Source organism: Zalophus californianus, chromosome 14, assembly GCF_009762305.2.
Source record: "Zalophus californianus isolate mZalCal1 chromosome 14, mZalCal1.pri.v2, whole genome shotgun sequence".
Taxonomy (NCBI): domain Eukaryota; kingdom Metazoa; phylum Chordata; class Mammalia; order Carnivora; family Otariidae; genus Zalophus; species Zalophus californianus.
This window is the reverse complement of record NC_045608.1, coordinates 42370370-42377945: the sequence shown is the minus strand read 5'-3', so window position 1 is coordinate 42377945 and position 7576 is coordinate 42370370. Positions and strand designations below refer to the sequence as shown.

Here is a 7576-nt window from a genome sequence, read left to right as displayed (position 1 = left end):
TCGGGTAGTTAACATTGATTTATAGATCTCCTCTCTTCCCTTCTCTATGCACAAAGACAAGTTTCTCTCTACCACACACACAAAAAAAGAAAAATTAAAGTAAACAGAAGCTATTTCAGGAGCTGGAGTAAATTATGTAGAATATACTTTCCATTGGTTTCTTATATAAGGTAAAGAAGAAATATTTGCAGCATATAATGGACAGCAATTTTTAGTATTAATACTGCATGAAGAACTAATGAAAGTCAACCCCAAAAAAGACGAACAACCAAACAAGAAAATGATAAAAAGTATATACATTATGTGATTTAGATGAAAGAAGAAATATAAGTAGCCAATAAATATGTAAGAAAGTTCTGTAAGCTCAGGGGTATACCAATAAAACAATATTCTTTTCTCCTATCAGTTTGGCAAAAGTTGAACACACACACACACACACACACACACAAGTGCACATGCACATTTCATTACTGACAACTGCAACAATTCTTTTACTGCTACTATCCACCCGTGCTTTTTAGTTCTGTTGCACAGGTGTCTTGCTTGGAATTCTCATTGCCACTGTCATGGGTTAGAGCCACTTTATCCTTTTTTTATTTTTAATTTTTACTAGAATTTGGAGAGGGTTCAGTCACGAGGAAACCATGTATCAAGGCTGAAATCTAGCCTCAAAGTTTCCCTCATTCAGAAAGAATCCTTGATTCCTAAACTGAGGAACATGATCAAAGTTTTCTATTTTTTAACAGAGGAGAGCTGCCAGAAAATGTATAACTATAGTGAAGTCTCAATCTTTATTGCAAGCATTTCTTTGCCAGATTTTGGAAAAAGTTGTAAGTGCTCATTGTCCTCTATGAAAGAAGATAAAGACAAGAATGGGATTTTGGCATGAATCAGAAATAGCATTAAGCATCTTGATTGGTGGTGTATCTTACCATTGCTGACATGATGAATTCTAAACAGGATTTGTGGCTCATGTGGTAATAATATATATACACATTATATTATATATATTATATATAATGTACATTATATATATAACAAATGAAAATGTGTGTCTTTAGTTAAAACGATGGAAGTTGAAATGTCAGAAAGAAAGCATAAGATTATCAAATGCTGTTTCTCATTAACCTAGAGAGTAAATGTATAAAGGAGGAAGCAAATAATTTTTTTAAATAGCTCAAAAAATCTTTTCATTGCCTTGTATTTCTGATAATTTCCAAGATATTGTGCACTTGAGATTCATTGCAAATGTTATTTTCAGTTAAAAATTAGTCTCTATTGCGTACTAGTTCTTTCTCATTAACTTGCCATCCTGTAGACAACCAGTCCCTAGTTATTTTTGTGCTGTTCATTGTACACTAGACTACAATTTATAACTCACATTTTGATTACTTATAATGCATTTCTGCTTACTTGAGTTTTTACCAGCTTCAAACTACTTTTTGTAAGTGAAAATTAAGTTGAAAACTCGTTATAAAATTAAAACTTAAGTTCCACATTTTTTCACAAATTATTTTAAGTCGTTTAAAATATATTTTTGTGAATCTGTTAGGAAAGTTAAAATAATTTATTGCTACATGCCAAGGTTACTAACACTGGAGTCCACAGTGCTTCATCCATTTCCCATTAGTACACAAAGAGTGTTAAAGCTCTGAAAATTATGGACACACGCCAACATTAAGTTGGGGAAAAATTGGCTTGGGAGAGAAAAGCAAATAAGAAGAATAGGAATATTCCAGAGTTAAAATTTGAAATACCCACTCACTTACCTGTTTGCATCATCTTTACAAATATTCCAAACAGACTTTTCTTAAGAATGCAATGAATGTTATCATGAAGAATTGTGAATAATTGTTAGGTGATTATAGAGTGGTAAAGGGATACTTTCAAATGATCAATAAAAGGGTGTTGAAGAGTTTTCAAGAATAGAGACCCTCAAATATTGGCTTTGGAATCCAGACCAGGATGGTGACATCATGGATACTAGGAATTTACAAAAAATTAAGAGTTCTCAGACTTACTATAAAATATTTTAATTAAGGAAGTCTCAGGTGGGCCCCATGGATCTATAATTTAAAAATGTATCCAGGTTACTCTGATCTTTAGAATACTAACCCTGAGAGATGTTAAAACTTTTTTAAAACCATATGGTTGTGCAGATACTTTGCATAATTTTTTCTTAACTTATTTCACCATAAACTGCCTTCTCCAAGCATCTTAAAGAATTGTTACTTTATGGATACATTTTGAGAAATGCTTTTCACGGAATTAAAACTGTTTGCTGTAGCTGTGGAGATTTGGTGGAAAATTGTGTAGTTATAAACAGGTTTAAATATAATAGAGATATGGGAGTGCATGTATGGATACTATTCTCAATATAGTCTAAGGAAAAGAGACCCAGGCAGAACATGAGCAATTAGAGAGAATGTGAAATCAAATAAAGACCAGAATGTGATGTCGTCTGTGAGGCTGACAAAATTAAAATCTGGGCTTAAAACTAGAATTGGTCATCCCTTCTTAGAAGCAATCTCAAGAGGCAATCAATTGAAAGATCCCTCACCTTTGTAATAGGCTCTTTTGGGATGAGTGGGAATCTGTCCCTGTCTTAAGGGGCAATTGAATGCAAAGAACAGTATTGTCAAAGCACTGTTGGAATCAAAAAGGAAGGAGATGAACAAACAATGAGTCATGGAACACTACATCAGAAACAAATGATGTAATATATGGTGATTAACATAACAATAAAAAAATTTAAAAAAAAGGAAGGAGAGTCAGTCATTGCCACTTTGCTTGGTTACAAAGTGCTTCAACTAAGACCCAATGTCCAATCACATAAGAATTGCTAACTTTTGTGAAGATAGTATTACCATGAGGGAGTAAGGAGAGGACATTGTAATGAGCTACATGCTAGAAATAGAGTAGTGGTCAAGTTGTTCCAGGAGCTTTCTGAATGAGATGGTCCTTTCCCTCAAACTCAAGGAAGGGTTTCCCCTTCCTTTTTCTTTCCTCTGCTTTCTTCCTCCTCTCGTCTTCTCTCTTGTCCCTTATTTTCTTTCCCTTTTTACCCCTTTTAGGTCTTCCTTATGTACCAGGAACATCTCTGGAGTGACCAGGAGAAAATCCATAGGTTGCTGCCTAGAGGAAAGAATTCCTTGACAATATCTAACTCCTTCTGCTGTGATTGTTTATTCTCTAAACACTGCTGACCTGACATTCGTTCTTCCAACTGAGACTTCCACTATGCACACTTCCTCTGCATTTTCACAATATCTTCTGAAACCTCTGTCTTTATATTTACAAATCTGAATTTTGATTACAGTATACAAGTGTCCCACTAAGTAGATTTTTAATGCCTTTAAAACAGGGATTACATTCCTTCATATTGTATTCTCAGTAGTGTTCGGTACATTATATGTACCTGGAAATTATAATTGATCTGAACTTGGATAAATAAAATAACTAAAAGAGAGAATTTTGTGAAAACAGTTCATCCAGATTCTTAGACCAGTAATATTTGCCCACAATCAGTTGTCAGTCACTTAGCGCATGCCTGATAATGGTTTACTGGGCAGATATACCAGTGTTCTTAGAGTCTCAGGTTACTGAATAAGGAGATGACCTCCTAGAGTGTTAGCAGCCTTAAGAGTAACCTAATTCATGTCAAAAGTAAATTCCACAGAACAAGACTGGTTGAAAAGCGAGACGGCAATGAAAGGATATATATATATATATATATATATATATAGCTTAAAACCATGAATTAGGGAGTCAAGACCAGAGGCTGAACTCAGGATCTGACAAGATGGCCGGGCTGCCCGCAGGATTATCAAGGAAACCCAGCGTTTGCGGGCAGAACCAGTTCCTGGCATTAAAGCAGAACCAGATGAGAGCAACACCCGTTATTTTCATGTGGTCATTGCTGGCCCCCAGGATTCCCCCTTTGAGGGAGGGACTTTTAAGCTTGAATTATTCCTACCAGAAGAATACCCGATGGCAGCCCCTAAAGTACATTTCATGACCAAAATTTATCATCCTAATGTAGACAAGTTAGGAAGAATATGTTTCGATATTTTGAAAGATAAGTGGTCCCAGGCACTGCAGATCCGCACAGTTCTGCTATCGATCCAGGCTTTGTTAAGTGCTCCCAATCCAGATGATCCGTTAGCAAATGATGTAGTGGAGCAGTGCAAGACCAACGAAGCCCAAGCCATAGAAACAGCTAGAGCATGGACTAGGCTATATGCCATGAATAATATTTAAAATCGATCTGATCATCAAGTGTGCATCACTTCTCTGGTTCTGCCAAGATTTCTTCCTTTTTTTGTTTGCATTTAATGGACACAGTCTTAGAAACATTACAGAATAAAAGCTCAGGCATCTTAAGTCTTTTGGTGATTAAATGCACATTAGCAAATCTATGTCTTGTCCTGATTCACTGTTGTAAAGCATGAGCAGAGGCTAGAAGTACCATCTGGATTGTTGTGAAACGTTTAAAAGCCATGGCCCTTCTCTGCTTCTTTTTTAAAATTTTTTATTGTTATGTTAATCACCATATATTACATCATTTGTTTTGGTGTAGTGTTCCATGATTCATTGTTTGTTCATAACACCCAGTGCTCCATGCAGAATGTGCCCTCTTTAATACCCATCACCAGGCTAACCCATCCCCCTACCCTCCTCCCCTCTAGAACCCTCAGTTTGTTTTTCAGAGTCCATCATCTCTCCTGGTTCGTCTCCCCCTCTGACTTACTCCCCTTCATTCTTCCTCTCCTGCTATCTTCTTCTTTTTCTTTTTTCTTAAAATATGTTGCGTTATTTGTTTCAGAAGTACAGATCTGTGATTCAACAGTCTTACACAATTCACAGCGCTCACCGTAGCACATACCTTCCCCAATGTCCATCACCCAGCCACCCCATCCCTCCCACCCCCAACCACTCCAGCAACCCTCAGTTTGTTCCTGAGATTAAGAATTCCTCATATCAGTGAGGTCATATGATACATGTCTTTCTCTGATTGACTTATTTCACTAAGCATAACACCCTCCAGTTCCATCCATGTCGTTGCAAATGGCAAGATCTCATTCCTTTTGATGGCTGCATAATATTCCATTGTGTATATATACCACATCTTCTTTATCCATTCATCTGTGGCCCTTCTCTGCTTTTATTCATTTCCCCCATCATGGCTTGAGTATAAAGTACTGTGAATGAAGGTAGTTGTCAGGGTTAGCTGCAGGGGTATGGGTGTTTTTCTTTATTACTTTTTTTTGAGGGGCAGAGGTAGTTTTATTTTAATTTTATGGGCTCCTTTCCCCCTTTTTATGGTGATCTAATTGCATTGGGTAAAAGCAGCTAACCAGTTCTTTAGAATATGCTCTCTAGCCAAGTCTAACTTTATTTAGACGCTGTAGATGGACAAGCTTGATTGTTTGAACCAAAATGGGAACATTAAACAAACATCACAGCCCTCACTAATAACATTGTGACTTTGCTGTCAAGCGTAGAATCCTTCCTTCAAGAAAAAGCTTGTGACCATTTTTATGGCTTGTCTGGAAACTTCTGTAAATCTTATGTTTTAGTGAAATATTTTTTGTTATTCTAAAATAAATAAATAAATAAATAAATAAATAAAACCATGAATTATTCTACTCCAGGTTATTTAAATCCTCATTTGAGTGTATCTGCCTCTATGTTAGGACCTCATAATTAAAACAAGATGTGGCCTAACCAGAAATCTAGAGGAAATAAACTGACATAACAGTCAATTTAATGCAATAAATATTTATTGATTATCTATTATGTGCAAGGAATATAGGTGAATGATTGAAAGACTAAGAATAAGGGAAAAGATAAAGAAACCTGGGTCACTTTACATGAAGCCAAATTGACCTCGGGGTTTGGGAACTGAGGTAACAGATTTCAGGTCCCTGAAAAAAAAACAGATTTCATGTCATTTGTAAAAGAAAACATGAACATTTCCACCAAGACAAGTAAAAAGGATATCAATGCAATGAGCATTTTTAGCAGGAAGGGTTTTAGCTTAGAATCAACCTTCCAAGAGTGCTTTATCAAATAGGGCTCGGATGGCTATTTCTTGGGAGATGCTTTTCAGGTTAAAGTAACTTCTTGTTTCAATTTTTTTAATAAGTAAAAAGGCAAGATCCCTAAGGCTCCCTTCTGGCTATGTAGTTCCAGGATATTTTAGTTCCTTTTTATGCCTCTCCTCTAGTGACCTTAATTCCTCTTATCAATTTAAAGTTTAAACCATTTACAAGGAAAATGTATCTATTTACAAGGATGAGAAATTGCAAACTTTTCCAAGCAGATTTATTTTAGAGAAAATTCCCTATTTTAACTAACCTCATGAGTTTCTTCAGGGTAAACACAACCATTAAAAGATGCAGTTAACACAGGGTTTAACTTTGAAGGGGATGATATGAAATATAAAACAGACCTCCCTTTTATAGTGTGTACAAGCATTGTCTTTCTTTAAAAAGAGATGATGGAGATGATGCATAAGCTTCAGAAGCAAAAATAGTTCAAATAAACTTCTCAAGTGTTACCACTGAACTCTGATTAAAACCTCTGACCAACTTTATACTTAGAAATGCACAATTAGAGCATCTTAACAGCCAAAACTGAGAATGGCTGTCAATGGCATGGCCTTGGTTCTTTCCCATTTCTGTTGAAGGTTTCTATTACATTTGATATTCTCTGATGCAAACAATGTCCAGCTGCTTCTGGAAAATTTGCACATGCCATGCTGGCTAAATTTACATTCACAGACTCTTTCCTACCTCTGCCACACATGCTCCTGATGATGCCCCAAACCACACTGCACTCATGCTGTGTCTGATATTATGTACTTATCAATAGCTGTATTTGTGAGCTGTGGCCACCTAGTCTGTGGATTGGACACAGTAGCTCCCAGAGTGGTAGAAAGAGGAAAATTTGAGGAACCATTGCTATTTTCCATCAAGCAAGTTCAATAAACACAAGACAAGGCCATTCAATTGAATTTGACAACTTTCCATGTACTATATTAGGTCCAAATTGTTAATTCTATCATATTTCTATAATTTACACAGGTTTTCCCACATATTTCCATATTATATATAATTCAATATATTATATATATAATATATAGTATGTATAAATATATAATATAATCCAATAATATAGTCTAGTAATCCTCAAACAACCCAGTAAGTAAAATGGAGCAGGGTATCATTGCATTAAAACTTCTGGTCTTCCTCCTGAACAAAGATTCTGTGGATACTGGGTTTCTGTTTATGCCTGTCTTATTTGATCTTTTGTTCACAACATAGCTGTGCAACCAAATCTTACACAAACACTCACTTATGTACACACATTCCCACACAGAAATTGTCAACATCCATCTTCAGGAACTATGATGTATTATGTCTGGGGCAAGGCAATGATTCTGACATTTTGCCAACTTTAAGATATACTTTCCCTGGTCCGTGTTTCTGAACTCTAGTTGCACATTAGAATTAGCTGTGGAACTTAAAAATTATGAGTATGTTCTGGCCTCAGGAAAAAAGGAAACAAATTA

The 7576-nt window shown here is 35.8% G+C and overlaps 1 pseudogene; it reads left to right on the top strand.

Annotated features, from left to right (window-relative positions):
- Nucleotides 1-3802: 3802 nt before the first annotated feature.
- Nucleotides 3803-4260, top strand: LOC113913073 (annotated as a pseudogene).
- Nucleotides 4261-7576: the final 3316 nt, after the last annotated feature.